The sequence below is a fragment of the Arachis stenosperma genome, chromosome 4 (genome assembly GCF_014773155.1).
Source record: "Arachis stenosperma cultivar V10309 chromosome 4, arast.V10309.gnm1.PFL2, whole genome shotgun sequence".
Classification (NCBI taxonomy): Eukaryota; Viridiplantae; Streptophyta; class Magnoliopsida; order Fabales; family Fabaceae; genus Arachis; species Arachis stenosperma.
In genome coordinates this window covers 39,087,455-39,099,993 of record NC_080380.1, presented here as the reverse complement: position 1 = coordinate 39,099,993, position 12,539 = coordinate 39,087,455, and the positions used below count along the sequence as shown (strand labels likewise).

Here is a 12,539-nt window from a genome sequence, read left to right as displayed (position 1 = left end):
TCTCATATGAGCAGGAACAAGGAAAAAGGCATTCTTGTTGAAGCTGATCCTGAACCTGAAAGGACCCTGAAGAAGAAGCTAAGAGAAGCTAAAGCACAACAATCCAGAGAAAACCTTACAGAGAATCTCAAAAAATAAGTAATGGCCGAACCCAACAACAATGCAAGGAAGGTGCTTGGTGACTTTACTGCACCAAATTCTAACTTCTATGGAAGAAGCATCTCAATTCCTACCATTGGAGCAAACAATTTTGAGCTCAAGCCGCAATTAGTTTCTCTGATGCAACAGAATTGCAAGTTTCATGGACTTCCATCAGAAGATCCTTTTCAGTTCTTAACTGAATTCTTGCAGATCTGTGATACTGTTAAGACTAATGGAGTTGATTCCGAGGTCTACAAGCTTATGCTTTTCCCTTTTGCTATAAGAGATAGAGCTAGAATATGGTTGGACTCTCAACCTAGAGATAGCCTGAACTCTTGGGATAAGCTGGTCACAGCTTTCTTAGCCAAGTTCTTTTCTCCTCAAAAGCTGAGCAAGCTTAGAGTGGATGTTCAAACCTTCAGGCAGAAAGATGGTGAATCCCTCTATGAAGCTTGGGAAAGATACAAGCAACTGACCAAAAAGTGTCCTTCTGACATGCTCTCAAAATGGACCATCCTGGATATATTCTATGATGGTCTGTCTGAATTGTCTAAAATGTCATTGGACCATTCTGCAGGTGGATCTATTCACCTGAAGAAAATGCCTATAGAAGCTCAGGAACTCATTAAAATGGTTGCAAATAACCTGTTAATGTACACCTCTGAAAGAAATCCTGTGAGTAATGGGACGCCTCAAAGGAAGAGAGTTCTTGAAATTGATACTGTGAATGTCATATTGGCTCAGAATAAAATGTTGACTCAGCAAGTCAATATGATTTCTCAGAGTCTGAATGGATTGCAAAATGCATCCAACAGTACTAAAGAAGCATCTTCTGAAGAAGAAGCTTATGATCCTGAGAAGTGAGAACCCTGCATTGGCAAAGGTGAATTACATGGGTGAAGCCTATGGAAACACTATAATCCCCCATAGAGAAATCATCCGAATTTCTCATGGAAGGATCAAGAAAAGCCTCAACAAGGCTTTAACAATAATAATGGTGGAAGAAACAGGTTTAGCAATAGCAAGCCTTTTCCATTATCCTGTCAGCAACAGACAGAGAATTCTGAGTAGAACCCATCTAGCTTAGCAAATATAGTATCTATCTAAGGCCACTCTCAGTTTCATGAATGAAACAAAGTCCTCCATTAGAAATTTGGAGGCACAAGTAGGCCAGCTGAGTAAAAGAGTCACTGAAACTCTTTCTAGTACTCTCCCAAGCAATACAGAAGAGAATCCAAAAAGAGAGTGCATGGCCATCAATATCACCAAAGTGGTTGAATGCACAGAGGAGGAGGAGGACGTGAATCCCAGTGAAGAAGACCTCATGGGACGTTCTCTGGACAAAAAGGAGTTCCCATTTGAGGAACCAAAAGAATCTGAAGCTCATATAGAGACCATAGAGATTCCTTTGACCTTCCTTTTACCATTCATGTGCTCTGATGACTATTCATCTTCTGAAAAAGATGAAGACATTGTTGAAGGGCAAGTTACCCAGTATTTAAGAGCAATCATGAAGCTGAATGCCAAGCTATTTGGTAATGAGACTTGGGAGGATAAACCTCCCTTGCTCATTAATGAACTGAATACCTGGGTTCAGCACACTTTACCTCAAAAGAAACAGGATCCTGGTAAATTCTTAATACCCTGTACCATAGGCACCATGACCTTTGATAAGGCTCTGTGTGACCTAGGGTCAGGTATTAACCTCATGCCACTCTCTGTAATAGAGAAACTAGGAATCCTTGAGGTACAAGCTGCAAGAATCTCACTAGAGATGGCAGACAAATCAATGAAATAGGCTTATGGACTAGTAGAGGACGTGCTAGTAAAGGTTGAAGGCCTTTACATCCCTGCTAATTTCATAATCCTAGACACTGGGAAGGAGGAAGATGAATCCATCATCCTTGGCAGACCTTTCCTAGCCACGACAAAAGCTGTGATTGATGTTGACAGAGGAGAGTTGGTCATTCAATTGAATGAGGACTACCTTGTATTCAAGACTCAAGGTTCTCCTTCTGTACACATAGAGAGGAAGCATAAAAAGCTTCTCTCAATACAAAGTCAAACAAAGCCCCCACATTCAAACTCTAAGTTTGGTGTTGGGAGGCCACAACCAAACTCTAAGTTTGGTGTTGAGAGGCCACAACCAAACTCTAAGTTTGGTGTGGAGAGGCCACAACCATGCTCTGATTATCTGTGAGGCTCCATGAGAGCCCACTGTCCAGCTATTGACATTAAAGAAGCGCTTATTGAGAGGTAACCCAATTTTTATTTATCTATGTTATTTTATGTTTTCTTTAGGTTGATGATCATGTGGAGTCACAAAAGCAATTGCAAAAATCAAAACAAATTCAAAAACAGCATTAAAAATAGCACACCCTGGGGGAGGAACTTACTGGCGTTTAAACGCCAGTAAGAGTAGCAGAATGGGCGTTAAACGCTCAGTCTGGCACCATTCTGGGCGTTTAACAGAATGTAGACATCCAGGGCTTTCCAGCAATATATAATAGTCTATACTTTGCCTGAGTTTTGATGACACAAATTGGCGTTCAAACGCCAACTCATTGCCCTATTCTGGCGTTAAACGCCAGAAACAGGTTACAAGCTAGAGTCAAACGCCCAAAACAGGCTGCAAACTGGCGTTTAACTCTAAGAGAAGTCTCTACACATGAAAGCTTCAATGCTCAGCCCAAGCACACGCCAAGTGGGCCCGGAAGTGGATTTCTGCATCATTTACTTATTTCTGTAAACCCTAGTAACTAGTCTAGTATAAATAGGACCTTTTACTATTGTATTATACATGCTGGGATCTTTGATCAGTTTGATGCTATCTTAGACATTAGGTGCTGGCCTCACAGCCATGCCTGGACCATCATCACTTATGTATTTTCAACGGTAGAGTTTCTACACACCATAGATTAAGGTGTGGAGCTCTGCTGTTCCTCGAGTATTAATGCAAAGTACTATTGTTTTTCTATTCAATTCATGCTTATTCTTGTTCTAAGATCTCCATTCGCACACAAGAACATGATGAATGTGATGATTATGTGACGCTCATCACCATTCTCACTTATGAACACGTGCCTGATAAACACTCCCGTTCTACATGCAAACGAGCTTGAATGCATATCTCTTAGCCTTCTGGTTCACGATCAGAGTCTTCGTGGTATAAGCTAGAATCAATTGGCAGCATTCTTGAGATCTGGAAAGTCTAAACCTTGTCTGTGGTATTCCGAGTAGGACCTGGGATGGGATGACTGTGATGAGCTTCAAACTCGCAAATGTTGGGCGTAGTGACAGACGCAAAAGGATCAATGGATCCTATTCCAACATGAGTGAGAACCGACAAATGATTAGTCGTGCGGTGACAGCACATTTGGACCATTTTAACTGAGAGGACGGACGGTAGCCATTGACAACGGTGATCCCCCCCAACATATAGCTTGCCATGGAAAGGAGTATGAATGATTGAATGAAGACAGTAGGAAAGCGGAGATTCAGAAGGAATAACGCATCTCCATACGCTTATCTAAAATTTCCACCAATGAATTACATAAGTATCTCTATGGTGTGTAGAAACTCCACCGTTGAAAATACATAAGAACAAGGTTCAGGCATGGCCGTGCGGCCATCCTCCCCAAAATGTGATCAAGAGATCAAAAGATGATCAAAATATGAAAATACAATAGTGAAAGGTCCTATTTATAATGAAACTAGCTACTAGGGTTTATAGAAATAGGTGAATGTTGCAGAAATCCACTTCTGGGCCCACTTGGTGTGTGCTTGGACTGAGCATTGAGCTTCACACATGTAGAGGCTTCTCTTGGAGTTAAACGCCAGCTTTGGTGCCAGTTTGGGCGTTTAACTCCAGCTTTTATGCCAGTTCTAGCGTTTTGACTTCAGAATAGGGCAGAGAAGGGGCGTTTGAACGCCATTTTTCGTCATCAAAACTTGCGAAAAGTATGGACTATTATATATTGCTGGAAAGCTCTGGATGTCTACTTTCCAACGCAATTAAGAGCGAGCCGTTTGGAGTTCTATAGCTCCAGAAAATTCACTTCGAGTGCAGGGAGGTCAAAATCCAACAACATATGCAATCCTTTGTCAGCCTTTGAATCAGATTTTTGCTCAGGTCCCTCAATTTCAGCCAGAAAATACCTGAAATCACAGAAAAACACACAAACTCATAGTAAATTCCAGAAATGTGAATTTTTCTTAAAAACTAATAAAAACATCCCAAAAAGTAGCTAGATCCTACTAAAAACTACCTAAAAATAATGCCAAAAAGCGTATAAATTATCCGCTCATCAGTGACCATTTTTAGACTCTTGTTTTTTGAATAAATCACCATTTGTATCAATAAAAGATGAAAAGGCTGACATATATACCCGCACTAAATCGAAACTAAACTTGTACCCATGTAAGATGTTTTCCGTGTGACAAAAGTACCCTGTCTTTGGAGGGTTAGAGTGCCACGTAGGGTACTTTTGTCACACGGAGGGCATCTTGCGTGGGTACAAGTTTAGTTTCGATTTAGAATGGCTACATATGTTTGTGTTTTCATATTTTATAGGTACAAATGGTCATTTATTCCTTGTTTTATTTAGCTTTATTCTGTTTTATTTTTAGTATTTGCACATTTTACATTATTGCACTTTTTGGGATTATTGTATATATTATCTATTTTGAATACTTTTGTTTTAGTTTGTTGCATTTGGCATCTTTTATTTGTATATATATTTTTAGATTTCCAGTTTGAATTACACTTTTAGTCGGTAGTATATATATAGTTAATTTAGCTCATTGCTTGTGATTGGAAAATGTGGATTATTGAGCTTAGTTTATCCTTTTTGCATATATGAATTTGGTTTGATGGAAAAAGGGAATTAAGCTAAAGGTTTTTTTTAACTTTCTCAATCACAACATTGCATCTAGGATACATATAATAAGCTTAGTCAAAATAATGAATTTTTCCAAGAATTTAATTATAGGGCACCACCCCAATTGAAAAAAAAAATTAGAACTTTCTTGAATACATATATTGTGGATCATGTTTTTGAGCTAAGAACACAAGCATGTGTGATTTGAGCCTAATTGTGTGGTTACATTACATAACCACTTACCTTCATTCTTGTGTGATTATTCTCTTTCTATGATTGTAATCTTGGATTTGTTTGTTTCTATATGTCTATTATTTTGTGTATACATGCATTTATATGATTGAGGCCATTGTTTCATTAGCTCACTTGTCCCAAATAGCCTACCTTTTATCTTCCACTTTTAGCCAATTTTGAGCATATCCTTAACCCATTTGTTTTTAATTTTAGCTCATTACAAGCCTTAAGTAAAAAAAAATTAAATGTCCCTTGTTTGGATCTTTGATTAGCTTAGGCTAGTGAGAGTGCTTATCATTCAAGTTTGGGAGAGTTGGAAACATTGGTTGGAATAAAAGAGTGTTTTGTATTTTTGTCAAAATTTTGGGGAATTGAGTGCATACTCATGTATTCGTCATGTTTAAACCATGTATTGACATCCTTGTATATATTTTAGTTTAAAAAAAAAAAACAAAAAAAATGCAATAAAAGGGGACAAAATACACTAAGGTAAAGTTCAATAATATCAATGCATATGAGATGTGAATTGAAAAGAGCAATTCATGAGTGGTGTGTGTGAAAAGTGAAGGATAGGTAGTTAGGTTAGCTTTCAAATTGTATAGGTTGTCATAGGTTAAGTGGAAAGTTTAAGTTAATCAAAGATTCAAATTCTAGCTCACTTGACCATATGCATCCTTACCTTTACCCTAGTCCCATTACAACCTTATGAAAAGACCTCATGATATTTGTATGCATGCATGAAATAATTGTCGATTGTTAGATGAAAAACAAATCTTAGAAAGCATGATTAGGGGATAATTGAGTGAATCAACCCTATACACTTGAATGATTAGAGCAAATACACATCCGGAGAGGGTTCGATTGCTCAATTACATGTTTTCACCATGATCATCCCTTTTCTTGCAAGTTTGTAAATCTTCTTAATAATTCAATTCAATTGTGGGTTTGATTTGATTTCTATTACACTAGTCTCTATGCTTATATATATACATTTTCCTGGAAATTGATTTGTTCTGACCAAGTAATTGCATGAATTTAGGTAGTTGCATTTAGATAGAATATTTGCATTGAATAAATGTCCATACCCCTTTTCCTGTCTTTCTTGATTTTACCATGAGGACATGCTTGGTTTAAGTGTAGGGAGGTTTGATAAACCCCAATTTTGTGTTTTATCTTGTGCTTAATTTGGGGGATTTTATCACATTTTCCCACATTTATTGAATGACATAGCATGGTTTTGTAATTCTCCCTTTTTTTGTGCTGAAGTGTAAAAACATGCTTTTTAGGCCTTTAATTTGGTAATTTTAATTCACCTTTGATTTCACTAGATGCCTTGATGTGTTTGTTAGTGAATTCAGGATTGAAAATGGCTAGGAATGAATCAAAGGAGTGAAGAGAAAAGCATGCAAAGTGGAGAACTCATGGAAAATAAAAGATTTGGAGTGCATCCACCGACGCGCACGCATAACAGATGCGAACGCGTGACATGACGCGTACGCGTGGATGTTAAAATTTCAAGCGATGCGTACGCGTGACCCATGTGTACGCGTCGATGCTTGCATGTGACCTCATTAAAGTGAAAATGCTATGGGCGATTTTTGAGCTGCCGAGGCCCAAATCCAACTGATTCCAAGGACTATTTCATGCAGAATTGAAGATTGGACAGGGGGAGCACTTAGTGTAGCTTAGGCATCATGTAGTTTAGTTTCAAGAGAGAGAAGCTCCCTCTTCTCTCTAGAATTAGGATTCTTAGGATTATTTTCATCTTAGATCTAAGCTCAATTTCTTGTTATCATCTTGTTTTCTCTATATTTTTCATGCTCTAGTAGTGTAATTCTCTTAGTTTCCTTGTTAATTTCTTTTGTGTGCCTCTTTTTAGTATATGGATGCTTATGTTGGATTGGGTTTTCAATTAATGCAATTGATGTTTCTTTTATGTTCTTATGGTTAATTGTTTTGTTTATTGTTGATCGCTTGCATTGGGTAGTTCTTAGATTTTATATTTCTTGTAATTTATTGTGCTTTCCTTTGTTGTCTTCCAAGTATCCGACAAAATGCTTGGTTGGATGTTAGAGTAACTTTTGAGCATTCTTGGCTTGGAAAGAGGAATTAGGCAATCTTGGGTCATTAATACCCAATTCAAATTGGTGATCTAGAGTTGTTAGTTAATATAATTTTCATTGACTCTAATCTCTTGCTAATTCAATTAGTGAGTTGATTAGGACTTTTAGATTGAGATTAGCTAATCTTATTTGACTTTCTCTTGTATGAAGATAACTTTGTACCTTCTTCCAATACTAGAGTTAACTAGATAAGATAAATTCTTGTTAATTATTGTAATTGGTGACTAGGATAGAAAGTCTATATTCTCAATTCCTGCCATGAATGTCTCTCTTTATTAATTATTCCTTTAGTTACTTGATTTACCTTTTTTGTCACTTATTTTTCTTGTCCCTTTATAAAATCAAACCCATTTTGTTCCTTCATAGCCAATAATTGAGCACTTCATTGCAACTCCTTGTGAGACGACCCGAGGTTCAAATACTTCGGTTAACTTTCATTGGGGTTTGTTACTTGTGACAACCAATAATTTAAATTTGATTTAAAGATTGACTACCGGTTTGGAGCTATGCTTACAACGAAGTTCTTATTTCTATAAGAGAAAATTCTAGACCAATAATAATTCTTCTTATCAGTAATTTCATTCCTATTCCTATTTTATGCATTTATATCAACAACCTATCTTTTCTAATTGCCTGACTAAGATCTATAAGGTGTCCATAGCTTGATTCAAAATAACAATCTCTGTGGGATCGACCCTGACTCACCTCAGGTATTACTTGGACGACCCAGTGTACTTGCTGGTTCAGTTGTGTGAGTTCTTATTTCGTGCACCAACCCATAACTAACCGATTATATGTCACATATCCTCAATTAGCCCAGATGAATTATTGGTTCAGGTGATGTATTCTCAAGCTTTAGCTCAAGTGAACTTTTCCTGGTATCACAAGAACTCATGTAGAGAAGGGACATACCCAGTCTCATTTGGATAAAGAACGACAATACATCTTAGAATAGAATCAAATATATATTAGAGTAAAGAGAGTAATATTATTAATCCATAAGAATCAGCAGAGCTCCTAACCTTAACCTAGGAGGTTTAGTTGCTCATGCTTTACAAAGAAAACAAAGAAGAAGGTGCAAAGTAATGTGTTTGTGCTTCTCCCCTCCTGGGAGGCATGATTAATTCCTAAGTGATCTCCTCTTTAAATAGTAAAAGCTAAACCTAAAAGATGTTAATTTAAAATTTAAATTTACAAGGATAAATTTAGATAAGCAAAAGAGTGTTGAAATCCACTTTGGGGCCCACTTGGTGAGTGTTTGGGCAGATGCCTAGCGTCCAACTTAGGTTTTGGGTGTTTAACTTGGAGACGGGGGTGAATTCACTGGCTTCTAGTTCCTGGCTGGTGTTGAACTTGGATTCTGGGTGTTCCACACATGTCCATGCTCCATGGCTGGCGTTGAACTTGGGGTATTCAACTTGGGGCTTGCTCCTCTTTGGGCGTTGAACTCCAGAAGTGGTAGTTCAACACCCATTTTGGGTGATTGATTCTGGAAAAGAAGTACAAAAAATTATATATTTATGGAAAGCTCTAAAAGTTAGCTTTCCAACGCTATTGAGAACGTGTCAATTGGACCTCTATTGCTCAAGATATGCTCGTTGGAATGCACAGAGGTCAGGATTTGACAACATCTGCTATCCTTTCTTCGTCTCTAAACAAGGCTTTGCCAACTTTGCCAATTTTTGCCCAAAAATCACCTAAAATCATAGAAAAACATAAAAAAAAAACTCAAAGTAGCATCCAAAAGATGAAATTTACACTAAAACACACTAAAACATAATAAAAATTAATAAAATCTAACTAAAAATACTATGAAAATGCTATGAAAAAGCGTATAAGATATCCACTTATCATAACACCATACCTTCATCTCAGGAGGGCATTTCCTTATCATCCGCTTGAACCTCTCCCAAGTATGAAAGAGGGACTCGCTCTCTTCATGCCTGAAGGTCTGAATGTCTGTCATTAGCTTAGTCAATCTCTGTGAGGGGGAGAACCTATTCAAGAACTTGTTATCAAGCTTATCCCAAGTGTTCAAACTTCCTCTGGGTTCATTAGCCTGGAGGCTTTAGGATCCATTCTATTGGTCTCTACAGTGTCACAGAACTACAAGAAGTCAGAGATGAATTTCTCGGGGTCTTCCTGTGGGCGTCCATGAAACTGGCAATTTTGCTGCATTAGCATGATCAGGTTTATGTTGACATTAAAGTCATCTATTTCAATAGGAGCTACACCAATACTCCTTCCATGGAAGTCAGGAGTGGGACCTGTATAGGTACCCCAAATTATTTTGGGTTGTGTACTCCCATTTGGATCCATGGTGATTTTGGTGTTCCTAAACTAACAAGAGACAAGAAAAAGCGGAAGTCTCTATGTCTAAGAAATAAGAATAATTTTTTTTAATGTAAATAAGAAATTTAAATATTAATTCACAAAAATTAACTAGCAATTTCAAAAATAAAAAAATTAGAAAGAAAGAGGTTTGAAAATTTTCAAAATTCAAAAAAAAAGGAAAACACTAAACTTTAAAATTTGAATTTGAATGAAAATAATATAAGATAACAAATTTTGACAATCAGAAAAAAAAAAGATAAATAAGAATAAGATGAAAAATCAAAAAAGACAAACAAGATATGATTTAAAAATTAAAAAGAAACTAATTAATTAAGAAAAATCACTAAAGGAACATTAAACTTTTAAAACTTAAAATAAGATAAGGCAAACAACTAACTGACAAAATTTTAAAATTAAAGATATGAGTTTGAAAGAAAGAAAAACTAACAAAATACTAAACTTTTAAAATTTGAATTTAAAATAAAGATTAGATAAGATATCCGAGTCTTGAAAAGGTTTTAAATAAGATAAAGAAAGATAAACAAGATAAGATAAGAGAAAATTAAATCAAACAAAAGGATAACTAACTAGACACTAAACTTAAAATTTTGAATCAAGATGAGATAAAGATTAAGAAATTTTCAAAAATTTAAAGGAAAGGGTTTTAAAATTTTTTGAAATTCAAAAAGAAAGAAAAAGATAACACCAAACTTTTAAAATTTGAAATTAAATCAAAATAAGATAAAGATGCAAAAATTAATCTACAAATTCGAAATTTAAAATGAAAAGGTTTTAAAAATTTTTGAATTCAAAAAGAAAAAGAAAAAGAAGACACCAAACTTAAAATTTAAAATTAAACCAAAATAAGATAACAACAAGATTCAAAAATTAAAAAGAGAAAGATAAACAAAATTAAATTTTAAAAGAAAAATACTAAAAGACACCAAACTTAAAAAATTTGAAATCAAACTAGCACTAATTTTGAAAAATTGGAGAGAGAAAAATACTACAAGACACCAAACATAAAAATTTTGAAATCAAACAATAGAAAATACCTAAAAAAATTCGAACAAAGAGAAATAAAACAAGAACAAGCTTCAAAAATCAAGAGAAAAGATAATTAAGCAAAAACAAATAAAAATACCTGATTTAAGCACCAAGACAACCGGTAGTTTGTCAATCACGAACAATCCCCGGCAATGATGCCAAAAATTTGGTGTGCGAAATTGAACTCGCACAACTTCACCGGCAAGTGCACCGGGTCGTCCAAGTAATACCTTAGGTGAGTGAGGGTCGATCCCACGAGGATTGTTGGATTAGCAAGCAATGCTTATCTTGCAGATCTTGATCAGGCGAATAGAAAGATAATGGTAGAAACCAGTTAAGGCTTTGGAGGTGCTTGATCTTTCTGGATTAATACTTCTTACTGACTACTTTAACAATGAGTGATTCATTCTATGGCAAAGCTGTAAGTGATTAACTCATGTCCTCTCATCAAGTTAATCTCCTCTAATTCATATCAAATCCTGTTGTCAGTGGTCATTCAATATAAACGAGGGTGAAGCTCATGCAATTCTTTGTCCTTTTTGTGATCTTACTCATAACGCCACAGACAAGGTCAGGTCTTCCGGATTGAAGAATGAAGCTCAATGATTCTAGCCTTAGCACCATAAGAACCTCATCACCCATAACTAACCGGATTATATGTCACATATCCTCAATTAGCTCAGATGAATTATTGGTTCAGGTGATGTATTGCCAAGATTTAGCTCAAGTGAACTTTTTCCGGTATCACAAGAACTCATGTAGAAAAGGGACATACCCAGTCTCATTTGGATGAAGAACAACAATACATCATAGAATAAAATCAAACATATATTAAAATAGAGACAGTAATATTATTAATCCATAGGAATCAGCAGAGCTCCTAACCTTAACCTAGTAGGTTTAGTTACTCATGCTTTACAAAGAAAACAAAGAAGAAAGTGCAAAGTAATGTGTCTGTGCTTCTCCCCTCTTGGGAGGCATGATTATTTCCTAAATGATCTTCTCTTTAAATAGTAAAAGCTAAACCAAAAAAGATGTTAATTTAAAATTAAAATTTACAAGGATAAAATAAGATAAGCTAAGGAGTGCTAAAATCCACTTTAGGGCCCACTTAGTGAGTGTTTAGGCTAATGTCTGGCGTCCAATTTAGGTTCTGGGCGTTCAACCTAGAGAGAAGGTAAATTCGCTGGCTTCTGGTCCTTGGCTAGCGTTGAACTTGGATTCTGGGCATTCAACGCTGGTCCATGCTCCCTGGCTGACGTTGAACGCCAATTTTGGGCGTTCAACTTGGGGCTTGCTCCTCTTTTGGCGTTGAACTCCAGAAGTGGACGTTCGACGACCATTTTGGGTAGAGATCCTGGAAAAGAAGTCTAAACTATTATATGTTGCTGGAAAGCTCTAGAAGTTAGCTTTCCAGCATCATTAAAAATGCGTCAACTAAACCTCTGTAGTTCAAGATATGCTCGTTGGAGTGCACGGAGGTTAGGATTTGAAAGCATCTTCTATCCTTTCTTCGTCTTTGAACAAGGCTTTGCCAACTTTGCCAAATTTTGCCCAAAAATCACCTAAAATCATAGAAAAACACCAAAAACTCAATGTAGCATCCAAAAGATGAAATTTGCACTAAAACTGACTAAAACATAATAAAAATTAATAAAATCTAACTAAAATTACGATGAAAATGCTATGAAAAAGCGTATAAGATATCCACTTATGATTGAGTGAAGGCTTGAGAGCTTGTGGTGAAGTGTTTTTGTGCGTGGAGGGTAATCAGCCAAGG

At 36.2% G+C, this 12,539-nt stretch overlaps 1 non-coding gene across 1 annotated transcript; it reads right to left on the bottom strand.

The window, feature by feature from the left end:
- Positions 1-534: 534 nt before the first annotated feature.
- Positions 535-638, bottom strand: LOC130978316 (small nucleolar RNA R71). Its single transcript, XR_009085966.1, has one exon. It is a non-coding gene; the product is annotated as a small nucleolar RNA R71 (small nucleolar RNA).
- Between the last annotated feature and the right edge of the window lie 11,901 nt (positions 639-12,539).